Source organism: Cupressus sempervirens, chromosome 7 (genome assembly GCF_028749045.1).
Source record: "Cupressus sempervirens isolate cs-2001-9-10 chromosome 7, ASM2874904v1, whole genome shotgun sequence".
Lineage (NCBI taxonomy): Eukaryota > Viridiplantae > Streptophyta > Pinopsida > Cupressales > Cupressaceae > Cupressus > Cupressus sempervirens.
Window position 1 is genome coordinate 231372170 of NC_143124.1, and position 19639 is coordinate 231391808.

Consider the following 19639-nt stretch of genomic DNA (forward strand, 5'->3'; position numbering starts at 1 on the left):
AAACAACTTCCTCACTAAGAGGGAGTGTTAGTTTTGGTAGCTTGGATAGTTGTTTTTCCATATGCTATTGTTTAGTATATAATTGTTTTTTCTAACAAATTGGTTAGAGTAAGGAAAAATATTTATTAAATAATTGACTTCTTTTAGAAGCACTAGAAACCAATTTTTTTACGGTTGGTAAGTTGTTTTATATCTCAGCTGCCAATTGTAAATTGATCTTGGTCATTGGTTTACCAACAAGAGTAGTATAAATGGGGGTCTAGGGGGCATTAGGAAAATAAGAAGTTTGGAGAAACATTTTTAGTGCTAGCAAATGAGTTTGTAAGTTTGTAGTGTTAGCAAGGGTGTAGTGCTACCGTGGGAATAGTAGTGGGGAATATCAACAGGGGAAATTAGGAGGTTGTCAAAGTTTTGCTAGTGAGAGGAAAATAATTTTTTACTTCTTGATTTGCTGAAGTTTAATATAATTTCTCATCTGTAGAATTGGTTTTCCCTTAGGGGTTTTTCCAGGGACAATTTGTCTAAAAATATTGTGTTCATTGTGTTGCACTGCATGCATTTGTTTCTATATTTTATAAGTGAAGTTGCAATTGTGTTATTTTTCTATATTAGCTAGGAATTTGTTTTTAGCAGTTTAAAAATTGTTTACGATAAGAGATTAATAATTAGTGACTACAATAGTTGATTTTTCACACACTAAGTGTCTATGGTTTGTGGAATGAGATGGTTGTGATCTTTAAGCTAATGTGATAATGGTACATTGTAAGATGAATAGGAGATGAAATTTCATATTTTGATATGAATTTAATTGTGTAATCTTTTACTCAAATTTATTGATTCATGTTTAATGTATTATGACAATAAATAATTTTACACACTAAAATATCTTCTACTTATGTGAAATAAAATGTCTTCAAGGTTAATTTGAACTAGTCTAAAATAGATTAAATTCATTTGAATTAATTGATGATCTAGATACTTATAAGATACAAGAGAATTATATATACTATTAGTTAAAATTAATAAAGTGGGTATGAGTACTTAGTCTCTCTTCTCTAAGAATTTCTCAAGTTTGGTGCTAATCTTATATTTATAAGGATTGTGTGTGTGTGTGTGTGTGTGTGTGTGTGCGCGCGCGCGTGCACGCGCGTGTGTGCACATGTGCATGTGCGTGTGCGTGTGCGCATGTGCGCATATGTGTGCATGCATGTGCATGCGCAATATTGTATGTTGAAAGATATGTTTAGGTTATGCTTCAATCAAATGCTTTCTTGGATGAGAAGCCTTTGGGTTGACAGTTTTATTTCCCTCTCTTTGGCCTTCCTTCTAATCTAATTTCTCAACAATGTCATTATCAAGTCTAAATATTATCAAGAGAGTATTTGCAAAATTACCACCATAAGTTTGCACATTTTTTGAGCTTTTTGGCTAGATAAGTAGATGAATGAAGTGGTCTCATTGCAAGAGATTTTTGAATTTGAAAAAAAAAATTATAACTAGATCTTACTTTCTTCATTTGTTTATACACAAGTTTTGGTTTTTAAAGAATTTTAGGAAAGGTTTAGAGTCTCTCTTTTATAGAAAAGTTTGTAGGTATGTCCTTTGTCTCTCTTGTTTGAATTTAAATCTTTGATCGATATAGGTGATAATTCTTCAATCTCATTAATACTTTCAAATAGAAATTAATTATCTATTTACTTACTATATATAAAGTTATTTAATTTACATAGGTAATGTTTAATTTATCTTATTTCTTTCTTGATGTGGGGCTGCAACATTTACATAAAACTTAGCCTATTTATTTATGCTTTTAGCTTGCTTAAATAATGTTATGGTGCACCATTTCCAAGGGGGAAAGGTTCTGATTTTTCCTAGAAAATCAAAGTTATTCTATCCATGCGTATAAACCATTGGTCTTAGAATGGTTTTCACATTTGAGTGTCAACACACTTAATAAATTCTACCATATATGCCAAGTACACCATGTATGCCAAGTTGTAGTGTGTGCCGAGTTAGAATCTTAACAAGTGCCAAGTGACTTTAGGTGCCGAGCAAGCAATGGATGTCGAGCAGTATATAGGTATCGAGTCACAGTTCATGCTGAGAAAAATAGAATGTGGTATGTGCTATGTGATCCAGGAATATTCATGTGCCAAGTAACAGAGAGTGTAATAGGTGTCGAGAAATATAGAAACATTTATGTGCCGAGAACCAGTAATGTAACATGTGCTAAGTAACACAAAATCAACATAATAGTTTGTGCATTGACAAAATAAGATATAATGCATGACTCACGAAGGGATAAGAAGATAAGATTAAGCCTTTACATTTACCTATGATATCAACATGCAACCAATCAGAGAATTGGTGACAACATGCAACCAATAGGTGAAATCCAAAGATTTGAGTAGAAATTTTAAGTTTGTGATTACATTGCAAACCCTATGTCCACAATGTCTTGCTAATGAGACTTGGACACCATAATGTCAAGGTTGTTGGAGTTATCAAGTTGCCAAGAGATTTTTGTAGAATAGAGAAATTAGCAAGGGTGTCAAGGACTTAGTGATTTGAGCAACAATTACACATCTAGTTGATTAGTATAAAACAAGAGTTACATAGAGATTAGATCAAGCAAGGATCAGAATAGATAGAGTAGATCAAGCACCTAAACCTAGCAATTGAAGATTGCATTTTATCAGGTCTATTATTCTAATACTTTCTTACCATTGTATTAGATGTTTAAAATCCTATGTTCATAGGTTAGCTTAACAACTAGGTAGGAGAACCTTTGGAGAAGGTGATGAAAATCTTATTGAATTAGATGGGTTTAAAAACCTATTGTAAATCCTTTAACAGGGTGACACTTCTTGTAAAGTGTTGGTAAATTCTCTAACCAGGTCACTATTGACATAGTGTAAAGCCTTTAATAGGGCAGACCATCAAAAGTGATGGAACAAATATTGTTGCAGTGATTTTGTGGGTGTCATCCCCACCCCAATTTTACCTTCTTATTCTTGGAGGGTTTTTGGGTTATCAAATTCCTAGTGTCATGTGTTGATGCATGCTTTTATTCCATGTTTTCTTATATGTTTTGATGCATGCACTTTACTTTCAGTTATGCATTAAAGATGGTTTAAAAGGATAAAAATTAGTTACTTCTAATTCACCCCTCCTCCCACCGCCCCTGCCCCTCCTCTTCTTAGAAGTCTACTTTCTATTTTGAACATTCCAACAATTAGGATTAGAGCTCTGGTTCTCACAAGGAGAAGCCTAAAAAATTAGAGAAAAAGATCAAAAGATGGAAGTCTTCAAACTTGGGAAGATCATAGACAATTAAGTGATTGATGTGCATCTCGCTCTACAAAAGCTGGAGGAAGCTAGAGAGGAACTGAAAAAATCCTTGAAAAGAAGAAAGGACATAGCTATAGCTGAAAATGACATAGATTACAAGGAGATTGACACCACACAAGTGTTTTCCAATGGAGATTCAAAGAAATTTGATGCAACAATAGAAAAATTGATGGAGAAAAATAGAGCTCAAGTAGAAGAGATAAGATCTCTTAAAATGGAACAAGATTCACAAGCCATGATGCTATGTGAAATAACTAAACAAAAGAAAAGAGAAATTGAGGATAGAACCATGCTTGAGGATGAAAAAAGAAACCTTGCAAATAGACTTGAGGAGAAGTCCATAGAACTTAAAAGGATTTCCAACATGCAGTTGGATAAACTTAGCTAGATGATGAATGCTCATCATGAGCTAAACATGAAGGACATTGAGATCTCTACTCTTAAAATGCAAAATGAACAATTGTAAAATGATTTGAAAAGAGAAAAAGAGATATTAAAGAGCTTCAACAAGTCAAGTGAAGCCATCAAGCACTTTGAGTAGTTACTTAAATCACCAAGATTCAGCAATGACACTTAAGGAGTAGGATTCACCAGTACTGAAGAAGGTGAAACATCAAGGAGTGCTAAGAAAAGGAGTGACAAAGGTAAGAATTCTGAACCTACTTGTCATTTCTATGGTAAAAAAGGGCACACTGCTAATGTTTTTAGGAGTAGGAAGACCAATCAATAGGACACACCCAAAAGCAAAGGTTATTGTCACAAGTTTAGCATGCAAGGACACCTAACACATGATTGTAGAAACAAAGCCATAAAGACACCAAGATTTAATGGTCACTGCTACAACTATAAAAAGTATGGACATAGAGCTTTTGAGTGTAGATCAAAGCCTATGTGGACACCTAATCAGCCTGTAAGGAGAAACAACTATGTGCACCACTACAACTGGGATTATAATACAAGGAAAAGTTGTCACTACTATCAAGAATATGGTCATGTTCCTCAAAACTGCATAAGAACACATTTTAGAGGGAACTATAATAGGTGGTTAAGTCAAACCACATGTTTTAGTTGCTTGAAGACTGGACATGTCAGTAGATATTGTTGAACAAAGGCCAAGGCTCCCAAGTTATAAGTCAACAAGGGTAAAGAAAAATTTGATGTGGAACACATCAAGGTAGAAATGAAAAAGACATGGCAAAGAAGAGATGGACCAAGCACATCCAATGGAGAGGTCATTTCACCCAAGATATCAAGTGATAACACTTCATCCAGTTAAGCACAAGACAAGCGCATGGGGCTAATATATATAAAGATATATAATGGATCAGCCCAAAAAAACAAAGAAGTGTTGCAAAGAAGAGATCAACATCAAAAAAGGTGCTAAGAAAAAACTTGAAAATTTTGTAGAAGATGCTGAGTTGCCTTTGGATGTCGAGTGAAACTCCAATATAAGCCGAGTTGGAAAGTCTAGTTGATGCCGAGTGAGATATGTTAGTGGTTTCCAAGTGAATAGAAAACAATGGATGTTGAGTTTACAATTGTAAGCACTATGCAATAAATGCTAGGTTTTGAACCTAATAAAGTTGAAAATCACTCATTTTTAAGTCATTAGAACACAAAGAGAAAAGAAAAGAATAGCGAAGAACCAATCAAGAAGTGATTTAATAAAGATTTGCATGAATCCAAATAGCAATTCAACTTGAACTCTTCGATTCAAAGGTATTTCATCAAGTGCCGAGCTACGTAGTATTTAAAAGTTTATTCAAAATTTAAACTCTAGCTCAATCAAGATGGCATCTAGGTCTAAAACCAAAAAAGGAAAGGAAAGTCACGAAGTTAAACATGTTAGTAATGAGGTTAAGCAACTAGAATCTAAACCCATTCCTAAGGTTGCATACAAAATGACCCAGCCCGTGCTTTGTCAGTCATTCTAGACACAGTAGTTATGGTCCAAGATATCAAGAAATGTTATAACTATATGATTGGAGTCATAGGTGACCTAGAATTTTTAATGCCTTTGATAAGCTGTGTGACAAGGGAGTATTGAAGGATGAGTTCTCAGTGGTCGAGAAGAACGGTTAAACTAATGCCCTAGTTTTTTCCATTATATTTAAGACTGAATGGATTTGCATTGTGCTAAGTTGAATTCATGATGGATCATTTTGGTGAGAAACATGACTAGTGAAGATCACAAAGAAAATAGTTCATAGGGTTACTGGATTTCCAACCCTAGATCAGCCTAAGACCCTAAGAAGTGACAAAAGGGAGGCTATAGAGAAAAATAATAGTGCCAAATAGAACAACAGGGGAATGACCATTGACACCATCATTGAACCCTTACTTGATTTTGTTGTTAGAGTTATATCCCACAAATTTTATCAATCTAGCAGACTGAACAATGTGTCATGCATAGCAGTAGATGTTGTATACAAACTAGTGAAGAAGGACCACACTTATGATCTAGCAGAGCTTATGCTTTAATAGATTAATGAAAATTTGGGAGCCATAAGGAAATCTAAAGGAGCTTAATGAAAATTTGGATTAGTGTTGGTATGTATATTCTTCTATGTCATGAAAGAATTTCCTTTAGTAGGAAAGGTGAATTGGGATCCTAACAAGACAATTGTCACACAAATCAATGAGTATATTGAGCAAATGGGTGACAATTTTGATGTTCAGATGATAAGCTACTTTGAGTACTTCAAGAAGTCCATGAAACAAAGGATGAGGATACCAGTACTCTTTGGAAGATCATGTAGACTCACTACTCTGAAAAATAACTCTGCCACATGAACAACATCACTAGTCTTTTTGCATGGAATGAAATTTGCTATCTTTGAAAACTTGTCAACTACCACAAGAATAGAATCATACCCTTGCCAAGTCCTTGATAATCCAAGAATGAAATCCATTCTAACATCCTCCCATGACTACCCTAGTATAGGTAATGGTTAATATAACCTTGTAGTCTTCTTCACTCCTTTTGCCATCTCACAATTTTTTACAACTCTATAAAAACTTCTTCACATCTTGGTATAACTATGGCTAGTAATAATTTTTAGCAACTAAAGAAATCGTCTTATCTCTCCCAAGATGTTGAGTCAATCCTCCACTATGCTTCTCATTGATTAGATTCTCTCTCGTAGAACTTTTGGGAATGCATAACTATCTTCCTTTTAACATCATACCATCTTGGATTATAAATTCCAAGAACTTTGTCCTATCAAGTGTAATAGGTTCTGCACAAGCCTTCTAAGCTTCACCAAAATTAGAATCCTCTGAATACAAATTATTGAGTTCTTATAACCCATCCACCTTAATATGCATCTCTGTTAGAAAAAGTTATCTTCTATTAAGAGCATCTGCAACTCTGTTAGACTTTGCACTCCTATGTTTTAAAAAAAATGCATAATTCTACAAAAAATCAACCTACATCAAATGCCTCTAGTTTAATTTTCCTTGACTATTCAAATATTTCAAAGTTGGATGATCAGTATACAAAACAAACTCCCTAAGAAGAAGATAGTGTCTCCACTTCTTCAATACATGAACTATAGCATTAAATTCTTGATCATAAATAGATTAGTTTCTTTTGACATCATTCAACTTCTAACTAAAATAAGCAACAATTATACCTTGTTAGCTCAAACTAGCTCCTATTGTAGTACTGCTAGGATCATAATCTACTTGAAACATTTTGCCAAAATTTGGAAATCCTACAATAGGTTGCTATATAAGTTTTTGTTTCAACAAATTGAAAATCTTACTTGCTCCTACAGTCCACTTAAATTAATTTCAATCCCCTCTCATTTTTTCAATAAAGGGTCCACAAATATTGCTAAAACCTCTTATGAACTTTCTGTAAAAACTAGTTAGTCCATGAAAATATCTTACCTTAGTAGCACTCTTTGGAGTAGGTCATTCAAGATTAGCCTTTTTAATGTCCCTTTTTTGGACTATTATTAATTTACTTTACAATTTTTATGAGGTTGATAGTTTCATCTCTGATCTCCCTTAATCTGTCTTCCATTCTCCTATTTATAGACATCATTACTAGTGAATGGTCGTATCCCTTTAGATAATAATTAATCAAGTTACTATTGTTAAGATTTAATTAACTCATATTCTAGAATGTATATTATATCTAATATCAATAATATTTATAATTTTAAAACACATTAGTATTTATCTTATATTTTTTTGATATTTTAATTATTGTTTTATTGAGTCCATTATATAATATACCTATTATATTAATAATGTAGATAGATAATATAATTTCATTATCTATTTGATATATTATGATGTTAACTTTATTAATTTTATTATTATTATTAGACATATCATAAGAATATTGGATTAGTAAATATATATTATGAAATTATTATATTAATAAATAATGATAAATTATCATTATACATATTTTAAGATTTAAATATATCCAATTGTATATATTAAAGATACTTAATATTATTTATTTTGATTGGTAATAGTTTTTTTATATTAATTAAGAAAATAAGTACAATACATCATCAAAATGAATAAGTCCATCTATCATCTACCTATGCTACTCTTCAGCCTTACATTGGACTTCCCTCCCCTTTTAGCTTATTTTCATCTATAAGCTATTCCTCTATTCTAGACATTACTATTTAAAGTTTTACAATCTTCAAAATAGCCTGGAAATACATATTAAGAAAAAAAAAACTATGAGCTCCTATGTAATAAGAAAATTTGAGCTATGTGGCATTCTATGCAGCATTATCATCTTTCTTCAATTCTATCTTAGCAAATCTCAAACCTAGTTTGCATTTACATTTGCTTTGCTAACTAGATTTTTCTTTTCCCTTTCTTGTCTATAATTCTTGTCACTCCAAGAAACAAAATGTTCTAACTGCTTCTTAGCATCGCTTCATTGTTGTCCACAAAACTGTGTCTTTATTTTCCCTAGTACCTTCGCTCTTAGTCTCCACTCGATTTGACTGGTGTTACCTCAATACTAGTGGGTTAGTGATGGTTTGTAGGCACTACACTAGTAGCCCTTTCATGGTTTTGTGTGAGTCGAAGAGGTGGTTGTTACCTTTGATCGCCTATCAAGATGCATCACCCTCCCTATAGTTGAGTGTCTTGCATCATTTACAACAAGTTAGTGGGTATTTTAAATCTAAATTATATTATTCACCCCCAAAGTGAGAAGCATTTACTAATCCCATGTGTAACGTGAGTGGACATTGAATGATAGTCTTGTCAATAGCATAAGGACGCCTCAAAGTTGTGTTGGAGTTGTTGTCTAGGCAACACAATTTGGGATTCTAGCAAACAATAAGTAATGGGATATTTTTCTAGTTCAAAACTAACTATTCTATGCTCAAATAAGTTTAAATGTTGCAGGTTCTCAAATTTTGGATGCTCATTTGTGAACAAACAAAAGATTGCTCATATGCTTAGAACCTCACAAGAGGGGGTCCAAAATGTTTATCTTTTTGGACCGATGAGGCTTACACTTCTACATTAGATGTACCTTTCATTGTGACATATAACGGTGCACAACATGGACCCACTGCATGCAAGGTTTTCACCATCAAGAGATCTTTTTGGTTTAATTCTTACCTACTTAGAAGGAGCTTCACTTGGTTTCAGAAGCACTACAATAGATACAAGGTGAAGTTCCTTGTTTGGGGTTTCTTCTTTCCCATAGCATGATCGAGTGATCTTGCATTCCATGATATCCAGTAATCAAAACCCTAGACCTAAATTTTTTTACAACTCTAGACTATCTTTGATAACATAGGATGTGTTGAGATTTCTTCCTAAGTTGATCATCATTTTTTGTTGTTGGCTGACATACTTATTAATGATGAAAGTAGGCAAAATTCCCTTTTTACCTTCTCATTTCTATGTATAACTGATACATTTTAAGTTTTCCAAAGAAGTGGAGTGCTCTTATCAATTGGTGGGTGTCTCAAGAAGATGGTAGAGATTTGACTAGGAAAAGCATGTGAAGATAACCATTTGAATCAAATTTCCCTCAAGAATTCCCCTTCTTCCTTTCCCCACTTCTTTCTACCCCTTCCATGGATTTGATGTAAACTTATTTTATCCATGAGTGGTCCTGCATGTAGATAGTAGTAGATGGTAATAGTTAAGGTGACATGTGAGTTAGTTAGGGTTGGAAGTTGTTTTCTCGCCCTAGATATAAACACTTGCCTATAAATAAGAGATAGATTGACTTTATTAGGGTCAGTGAAGTTAATGATTTTATCCTCCATACTATTGTAACACACTACATGATGAATGAAAGATATATCATCTTTTTTGGAAATTCTTTGTCTCACCCAGTATGTTTTGGTATTTATAAGTTGTGTTTTGAGTAAAGGAATCTTAAAGTGCTTGCTATGCAATTCATTTGTCTTCAAAAATAGTGATATCTTTCTATTTTGTTTCTATTATTTTCCTTGTCTTGGATAAACTAAATGACTTTTTGTACTTTAGTACTAGTTTCATTTGCAACACTTATATGTGTTAGATTGATTGATTGAGCACATGTTTAAATAGTTCTATCATTCAAGCATGTATTCTTAATAATAATAGTGTAAAAATAGACTATAGGTAGATTGTATCTCTAACTCTTTAGGATCCTTACTTTCTTTGTTGTTCTTGGTTCCCTCCTAAGATATTTGACCAACTCTATTTAGTAATCCAATGCTTGACCAAATGAGAAGAAAAATGGTGAATCCATTACCCAACCTAGGTATGTGTAGGATCATGGTGTGCCAAAAAGTGGCAATATGAAAAAGTTGTAGTTTTAAAATGTCTAAAAGTGTTTGAAAATCCATTCTACATTTTTTCCCATCTATCTTGATACTAAAGAAAAAAGGTAGTACCTTAGTCAAAGAAGATATGAGGCTACTTGATTTGATCTATGGCCCAATAGGAGTACCAAAAGCATAGTTATTTATTGCTCTCTTTGGGTACTAGTGGTCAGTTGACATGACGTCTTTCAATACTTTTCCAATTTCTACTTGTGATGCTAGCCAAGATGCTTTCTTATAATTTGAAATCTATCTGACCCTTCAAATGAGAATAGATGACCTTGCCGTCGAAAAAAATCTTTTAGGGCTACAAAAATCCTATACAGTGGGAGTTTGTTATTTTATAAAATGACTATTAACTTTATTTTATTAAAAAATAATAATAATATATTGTCCAAAAAAATGGGTGGGTGAGAAAAGCAAAATTCAAAGCTCAAGTGAGATTGAGTTTAATTAGGAAAGAAATAATTCAGAATTGGAGTTTATTAGGGATGAATTTGATCAAAATGAATCAACAATTTTTTAAAGTTATGAGAGATATTCATAAGGAGGTTAAGAAGAATGTAATTAAATGTTATAAACATTCTACTAGATTATTTATGTCTAGGGCCATGTTCATGTAGAAGTCTATGATCTTAATGGGAGGTAGAAGGAAATGGCACTTTAGTAGTTATACAAGTAGTCATGACTACTATATTTAGAAGCATAAAAAAATGGATAGGTTCAAGCATCACTTTATTAATTTGCACCTAGATCTATATAATGACATTATAGAAAAGCATAACTATAAGCATTTAATAATTATTTCAACAATATTAATAATGAAAATAACAAAAAAAGGTCCAAATACTAAAAGGATATTCATTTGAAATCACACTAGTTCTAGATAAATTTGAAAGTGAAGTATCATCAATCTTCTAGCAAAATCATATGCCTTAAAAATTGGGTAGCCTTAATCCCCTTAAAGAAGTCCTTCCTTGACTTTGGTACAAACAAAAAACATACATGATAGTCTTAGGTTGTTCACAAAATGGAGTGTAGGTGTAAATAATATATTGATCAAAGATGTCCGAATCAAGTTGAAGATCTTGATAAAGAATTTACCAAAGTAATGAATCTTTAAGTTATGAATCGCTGACTAAATAGTCTAAAATCCACAACGTAATTACCCAAAGAGGAATAGAGGTGTTTTCTTGGAATTAAAATTATACCAAATGATAAAAGAATTTTCACTTGTTAAAGTAAACATGCATAAGATATATTGAAGATAGTTAGAATGATAATTTACAATCCAACATCTATTATGTAGCAACAAACACAAAACTCAATAGAAAAGATAAAGAGTCTAAGTTTGATTTTTAAAAAATTAAAATTAAAATATTGTTGAAAGTTTCATGTATCTCACTACAACTATGTAAAATATTATGCATGGAGCTACAATGTTCATTACATATATTGTACTTCATTACATGATTATAACTTTCATTGCATATATTGTACTTTTTGACATGAACCTACATTGCAATTTAAGGCTAAGAATACTTTATGATTATTGATTTTGCTCAACTCTTTACTTTCATTTATCAAAACAGATTTATGTTACTAATATAGTCAATATAGTCAACGCATTTATCTGTTATATGATTAAATAATACATCATATGCTATTTTGTTATTCAATACTTATAGTTGTATACAAGACAAAATTGATGCTTGGTGCAAAGCACAAGAATAATTATTTAGTTTTACTGTTCATATTTAGTTAAACTAAACAGAAATTCAATTTTTACTAACTTCATAATGTTTTTTACAATATGATTTAATTGTATGACATATAACATTTATACACTTAAATAAATACAACTACACTTTAATAACAAGGAAAAAATATACATAAGGTGTGAATAAAATGCCTCTTATCTATCAAACATTAATTAATTAAATCTAATTTGTATCTATTTTATAGGTTTCACAAAAGAAAATCGAACCAAAACAAATCTACTCGAGTATTGAGAATACATACAAATATACAATTAGCTCGAAGCATGCGGGTGTCTGACATGGTTTTGTATCACAGGTATAAATAATCTGTTCACTTCCAATGAAATGCACATATTCATATTGCAAGACATAGTAATGATAAGACTCGTAAACACAAATTTTCAAACCTTATGAATCACTGAGAGTGGTTTTCCTTCGTTGCTCGTAGCCATATCTTTCTCCGACTCATCCTTGTCAGCCGTATCTTTCTTAGCCATATCCTCATGGCGATCGCAGTAAAAGAATGCAAGCCACTTGCGTACGGACAAGCGCACCAGGTCCAAAAGGCCCTATCTTTCTAGTGTCATCCACACCCACTCCCCCACGAGCTCAGGAAGGAAAAGAAGTAGACCATTCAAATGGTTAAATCTGGCCTTCTTCACGCAGAACTTTCCAACCATGTAGAAAAAGGTGAAATTACCACAACCACATATGATCAAGCAGGCCCCAAGAATGAACCAAGCCAGCTTGTGAGCCTTGCGGTCAAGCATTGCGTACATTGCAGCCATGAAGCCATAGGCCGTAAAGGCAAACGTGGCACAAACCAAAAGGTTGGTAGCACAGAGGAACAGTATCTTATTTCCCGTTGTGATAGGGGTATTCATCTGCCACATCAGCACCACGAAGAGCGACAGAAAAAATGCAACACAGTAAAAAATGAGAAAAAGCTTAAATGAGTCTAATCCCAGCAGAATTGGTGCACCCAAGTTCTTATCTGACTCTCCTTTTTCTACCTTCATCACGAAACTTCCCGGAATAGTGAAAGCCGCCGTAGAAGACATTGTTGCTAACAGAACTGCCACCACTAACTCTACGTTGCGCCTGTCGTCAAATGTTTTGTCCACCGTCTTTATTGCAACCTCATGTTTCTCCGCGCTCACCTTTGGAGCGCTGTACAAGAAAGGCTTGCGCTTCGAAGGATAACTAGGCAACACTACAATTATCTTGTCAGATTCGTGATACTGTGTGTTCTCTCTCACAATGTCCAGGGCCGTTAAGCCTTCCTTATTTAGGGCAAATTTGTTTATTCCCCCCGATCCGCAGCAACGAGCTCACCATCTACAAAATGCACACATAGATTCAGTTCATTGGAAATGGTAATCCATTAAAAACAGTAATGCTTAAGGATTTAAACTTTTCCCTTGCTGGGTATTTTCAAAGGAAATACTTTCATTAACTTCACTTTATGGTTACCTATTTCAATAGTTCACGAGATCTGGCCAAGAAATCTTACACAAACCCAAATCGAGTTCTCGTACATTGTTTCTTCAAGGAAATAAACCAAAGTTTTGTTTCCTAAGAAACTTACATTGAAGCTTTTTTTCCTTGCTGCAATATGCAGAGGCATGTCTCCTTCACTTATCTTTGAAAAACGATCTGTTTCTCCAGCCGCATCTTTTTCTCTACTTTGGGGGGGCTTTTCCTCTGGAGGCTTGTCAAGTCCCCTGTTCACCAAGTCTAATAAAAACACTTTTTTACTCAAGTATTCAACAATTCTGACTTGGCTAACTTGGGCAGCTAAATGCAGTACGTTCACTCCACAACTGTTCGGTATTTCAACAGCGTCTGGCCGCCACTTTATCAACTCTTGGACTGCTTCCAGATGCCCCAGTTTCGCCACCATACAAAGCGGTGTTTCTTTGTTGTCATTAAGAAAGTAACACAGTTGGGGTACTTTAGTCTCTATTAACTGCTTTATTATATACACATCGTTCCTGGCAACAGATATATGCAAGGCTGTATTTCCATGTTTATATTTCTCTTGGATTAAATCATTTGCATCTAGCAACTTTAGAATCCGGTCCACCAGATCAGTAAAAGAGACACCCTACAACATTACCTTAAGTTTGGGAAGCTCTTGTTAAAGAATGGCTAAAGCTAAAGAATGCCTAGTTTACCCTTTGCTCAAGCGATAAAAACCTCAACTAAAGACTCAAAATCGTGAACATAGGGAAAATAAAGCCATGAAGTACCATATGTATAATGTATAAAACAGCTACCAACAGTGAAGAAATCAAAGCTGAAAATAATAATAAGATCAATAGAATAAAACAACTGTAAAAAAAAGACAGCCGTGCTTAACTCATTTCAAGTGAAGAAAGTTTGGGACATGGAATGATATTTATTTGGCGAAAAGTTTGATAGTTGTTTAAATAAGAAATCACTGATCGTCTGAGGGCATTGTTGCATCAATCTTAAGGAAGATTTTTTTTAATAGTATATTATAAAGAACAATCTGTAAATGAGTGTATAGACATTTTATAATAATAGGAGACTACCCGGTCTTACATCTTTCTTATGGGGTTTAAGTCCTCTCTTTTCAACTAAAGGGTATACATTGTTTTCCCTCTCAGAATTTAACCTTGTAACCGATCTTTAAAAACACAAGTCCTCCATTACTAACAAACTAGGACTATACTATCATCCACGCAAATAAAAACATAATTTTTTCAAAACACTCACTTAAATCTCCTCTGTTTATTGCAACATAAACAGGTTCTCTCGTCCAGAGTCTTTTGCAGAAGCCTCGGCGTTTTCCCTTTACATAGCTGCTTCACTGTGATTAAATCGCCGCTTTCGCAGGCTTTGAAGAGAGGCGTCTCCTTATTCTTGTTTAAGACATCCACACCACTTTGTTCTTGTTAGAGCAGATGCTTTACCACATGAGGAAAGCCTCCCTGAGCAGCCAAGTGCAATGCAGCATTCCCTTGAGCATTTGTAGCTCTTACAAGCAGAGAATTGAGTCGCGGGAGCTGTTGAACGAATGATAGATTTCCCACAGCGGCAGCTAAATGGAGAAGGGTGTTTTCCCCTCCAAGTGTTCTACTTTTGAGAACCTTTTCTGCAAGTTGGGCATCCGCTATCTTTATTTTCGGACTCAGTGAGGCGTTGTACGCCTCATGATCGATTCCCTCGTTGAGCTGCTCAATATCAGTCGCCATGGCAATCTCTTCAGATTTCTGTGCTCTTGCCTTCACTACTCGTCTTTATAATGTTGTTAAACAATTTGATTTAGGAAAATGGGCATACCCTTCAATGAGAGGTCGAAGAAAAAGTACTTTGAAGAGATTCCATCGACACTTCCAGAATAAGTGACAATGCGAGTCTCGTGTGTTATCAAAGAATGCTTTAATTTAGTTAAAGAGACTTGAAGTGACTTCCACTACATTTGTTTGGTTGAACTCACAAACTTTTCTTTAGATGGAATCAGATACAATATTTAACGTGGATTGAGGGTAACTAAGGCCTTGAATCAGAACAAATCACTAGTACATACGGAGGCATTTAAAGACATTGTTTAAAGACAAAATTATTATTTTAATTATCTTAAATAGAAAATAGTAACATATTTTTATTGTCTTTGATTAAAGTTGAAGACAAAAGCACCGTGCATTTTCGATGAAGGAAATACGAAGAATATGAAAGCGGGAAACAAATTTGTGCACGAAATGTAGGAGATTTCGAGTAATTTTTTTGGCTCATCCATGCACTTTCGATTAAGCAGTATGAGGAAGATAAGGCAGGAATTTGTAGAGAAACTGTAGGAGATTTAGCATAAATATTTTGGGTCAATCTTCTAACTCTATTTTGGGTTGTTTTCTAACTCTGTTTATGTTACAAAATGCATTAGGGTAGGCATTGTTGGCTCTGCATGCTTTAGTAGGTAACATTCTATGCATCTGTGTATTAGATAAAAATACAAAGTAATTTTTTGTGTTTGATTGGCATTATTTCTATAGTAGGGGTTTTAGCTAAGTTTTTTTTAGCTTTCATTTGTGCTCTAGCCCGTGGGAGTTTTGGAAGATTTATTCGGAACCTCCACTACTAATGGCTACCTTACCCTAAGACACGATTTAGGAGATTTCTCCTCTAAAAGGTATTTATTCATATAATGAACTACGCCTCTAGTTATCAAACTAGATTATAGGTTTGAAGAAATGAACCTCAACCTAGATTTGTAACATATCATTGCTTGTGTGTTGTTTTATGAAAGAAAGGAGACTTGCACAAGTTGAACAATAATACCCAAAAAGAAAAACCCTAAACGCTTATAGAGATAAAAATTTCGTATTGTGGCCAATACATAATTCTATATTGATGATATATTCCCCAGACGCCAATGAAATGATCAAGTTGCACATGGACAAATCGAAGAAGCTGGATGAAGAAAACAAGGTAAGTTTGATCTCTCTGCCTATTTTCAAAATGGTCTTAGATGGCAAGATATTCCAGAGGTGGGAAATTATATTGGTCTAGTGATTATTAAAAGGTCACCTGTGCATGGCCGAGGTCTGTTTGCTACCAAGGATGTTGAGATCTGAGATACTCTGCTTGTGTGAGTAGACTCTATACGAGGCCGGGGGCCTTCCATATGGAAGAGAGCCCTATCAGTCATGAGGTTCAATCTCTTCATCAAGACACACACGACTGCGAAGAAGGTGTGCGACATATATACGATAAGTGATTTTTTATTTTCAAACAAAATTTGTTAATAATGTGGTGTGGCAAGACATCCTGTGGTACTTTTGAAGACATTTTCAGCCAAGGGTTTACCTTGCCTTCTTTCTGAGAACCCACGAGCTATGGTGAGGAGGCAATAGTTAGGCCGATATTTTTGTGTTGCAAAATGCTACCAGTTATACATGGCAGATCCCTATTTTTTGTTTGTTTTGGTAATCAACTATTGTTAGTTTTGAGGGTTAAGCCATAAATAGTGATTAATAATTTTATTTAGAGCCAATAACATTGCTGCATTTTCCTTCTAAGATATTTATCTTCTATGTTTTCTAAGGAAACATTATCGATCTTTAATTATTATCTGTGTAAAATGCTTGCTGTCACATTTTCATTGGCCAAAGTAGAGGCTTCACATATTTCTATGTGAGAGAAGAAGTGATTATCAGCCAAATGTAGAATCAAGGCAATGTGAAGAATCAGACAATCAGAGTTCGCTGGTGGCAGGTCAATCATTAATAGCTCATGCATACAGAGCAGGTGAATCATCATGAACATCCCATGTGGAATCTCTAGTTGCCTGCCGTAGGACCAAGTGTTGTGACTATTGATGTTAGGGAATGTGTTTGAACTGTCATTTTTATAGATTATCTTTAACACTTGGCGTGTTTGACAGAATGATGGAATGCCCCTTTGCACATCTCACTATGCATTGCTTTTTCCTCACCTAGACACCATGGTCAGAAAGCAAGGGCACTTGGTTGAATTCTAGAAGACAATTAATGTTCCTCCTCCAACTGTCAAGCATGCAAACTGTTTGTGTGTCTAAGAATTTTAACTAAATATATATTTTTCTTAGGAGTATTTTACTGTAGATTTTTCCAGGGTACTACATTGCAAGAGGAGAGATATCCACAAGCAATTGGCTATGTAGGGAAGCAATATCGTGTGCCTTCATCTGGGTTCCTAAATATTAATTCCACATTTTCTGTTGGTATACAATTGGAGTTGGCTATGTTGTCTAGGTAGATTCAGTCTCCACTACAAGAGAACACCCTAATATCCATGTCTTAGGGTTTTCATTTATGCATTTAGCCATTTTGTTGTTCTATTATTTTCTTGTTCATGTGTTTGTCCACGACATAGATCTACGGTCTACTATAGTTGAAAAAAGTATGAACCTTGGCAGTTAAGTTTCAAATGCATTCTCTTAATTGGACGGTAAGGAAGTGCTTAGTGAGCATTGTGAGAAAGAGTTTGCCACATGTAGTGTTGTCTACTTAAAAGCTTTAATATGAATAGTCACTCTAACTGAACTTTCTGGTGCGAAAGACACTCAACAGTTCAAGTGCAACCCAATGGTTCCATCTTCTTCCCAACATTTCTTCTCTACACCTCTTCCAAATTTCCATTTGCATTGTAATCCAAACACATTAAAGCCATTTTATCTCTCCATACAAGCTTTTTAATGAAAATTTCATATTCAACCTTCAGATAGCCCCATATTTTCATTTAATGAGCTCTAACAACTTTTCTACCTTAGTGATTACACTGAAATCTGTAGTAAAATGTGGTCATGTGGGGCAGCAGCATCTGATAGCCCTTTTCTAGTATCCTCTTGTAAGAGTATGCAGCCTCTAGATTCTTCAATTGATTTTTTCCAAATATTTAATATGGAATTTTCCCTTTTTTTTTGGTATTCTAAGGTACTAGTTTACCCCTGAGGACCTCATGACAAACTTTTTCCAATTATACAAATTAAAAATTCTATAAGACAACATATTCGTAGAAGGATAGCGGCTAGTGACATCCTTTTATTTTCATCTGCACTTTCTTACGCTAGTTTGGTGGATTCTTCAGAGTACTTTTGGGCTTCATTTTGGTTGTCTTAAAAAAAACATATGATGTAATGGTGGTTTTAACATAAGGATTCGATTATGACACATCTTCCATTATATTTGAATTCTTTGTTATGGTGGTTTTAATAGAATGATTGGATAGCTTAGTCAGAAGTTGGATGCAAAATGGGATATCTCTGTACTTTTTTCTTTTCTAAATTCATGTAATGGCATCTGGTGTTTCATTTAAAAGGAAAAAAAAAGTATTTAAATAATTTAGGACTTGCGAGAACTTGGCATCATATGTCATATAGAAGTTTCTCAGTGGTCTAATTGTGGAGATACTGACAAGTGTGCTTTTTCACTTGGGTTTGGAGCTTAGATTTGGAAATGATCTTCATACTCTAAGAGCATCGATTAATTATTCATGTTGAAAAAGAAACAAATGTAAGTTGTTTTCTTTTCCCATCCATTTCACATCTTATACCATGCCTTGATATCCTATTATAGAGATTGATTATGTTTTTTGTTTTGCCTCTCTTAATTTATTTTTACCCTAAGCCTCTTCCTATGAGTCTAGTGATGTGCTATTAACAATAGGAATATTGTGTAGAACTGTAGGTAGTTGATTCCACAATGGGCTACAAATTTTAGTCTTTTACTTTTTAATTAGGTGTCATAATGGCATCTTAGAACTCAAACATTGATTAAGATAGAAAGTTTCTATTATAGCATTAGATTTAAAATAATAAGGGAATTGTCTAGGTATTCACCAACGTTCACAAAGTCTAAGAATATCAGCTCATAAAATTGGAACTAAAACAAACAGCACTAGAAAAACTACCCTAAATAAATCAACAAAGACCACTGAACGCATATATCTGAATAGGTGATTTGGACCCAAAGAGCTCCACAGAGCCCTGAAGACTTAATAGCTGCCCACTGAACTGTTGAAGAATAATGCTGGTTTTATAATTAATAGTTTTATAATTAATTTACTAGTATGTGGAAAGTCATTTTGAATTGTTCCTATTCATAGAGTATTTTCTCCAATTTTTTATAGCTTTCAACATGTGCACATAATTTGACTAGTTCTAATTCAATTAGTAATTCTGTAGGTCTTTTTAAAAAATTTTAACCATAT

The 19639-nt window shown here is 33.9% G+C and overlaps 1 pseudogene; it reads right to left on the reverse strand.

Moving 5' to 3' along the window:
• Window positions 1–12324: 12324 nt before the first annotated feature.
• On the reverse strand, window positions 12325–15144 carry LOC149546354 (protein ACCELERATED CELL DEATH 6-like; annotated as a pseudogene).
• Between the last annotated feature and the right edge of the window lie 4495 nt (window positions 15145–19639).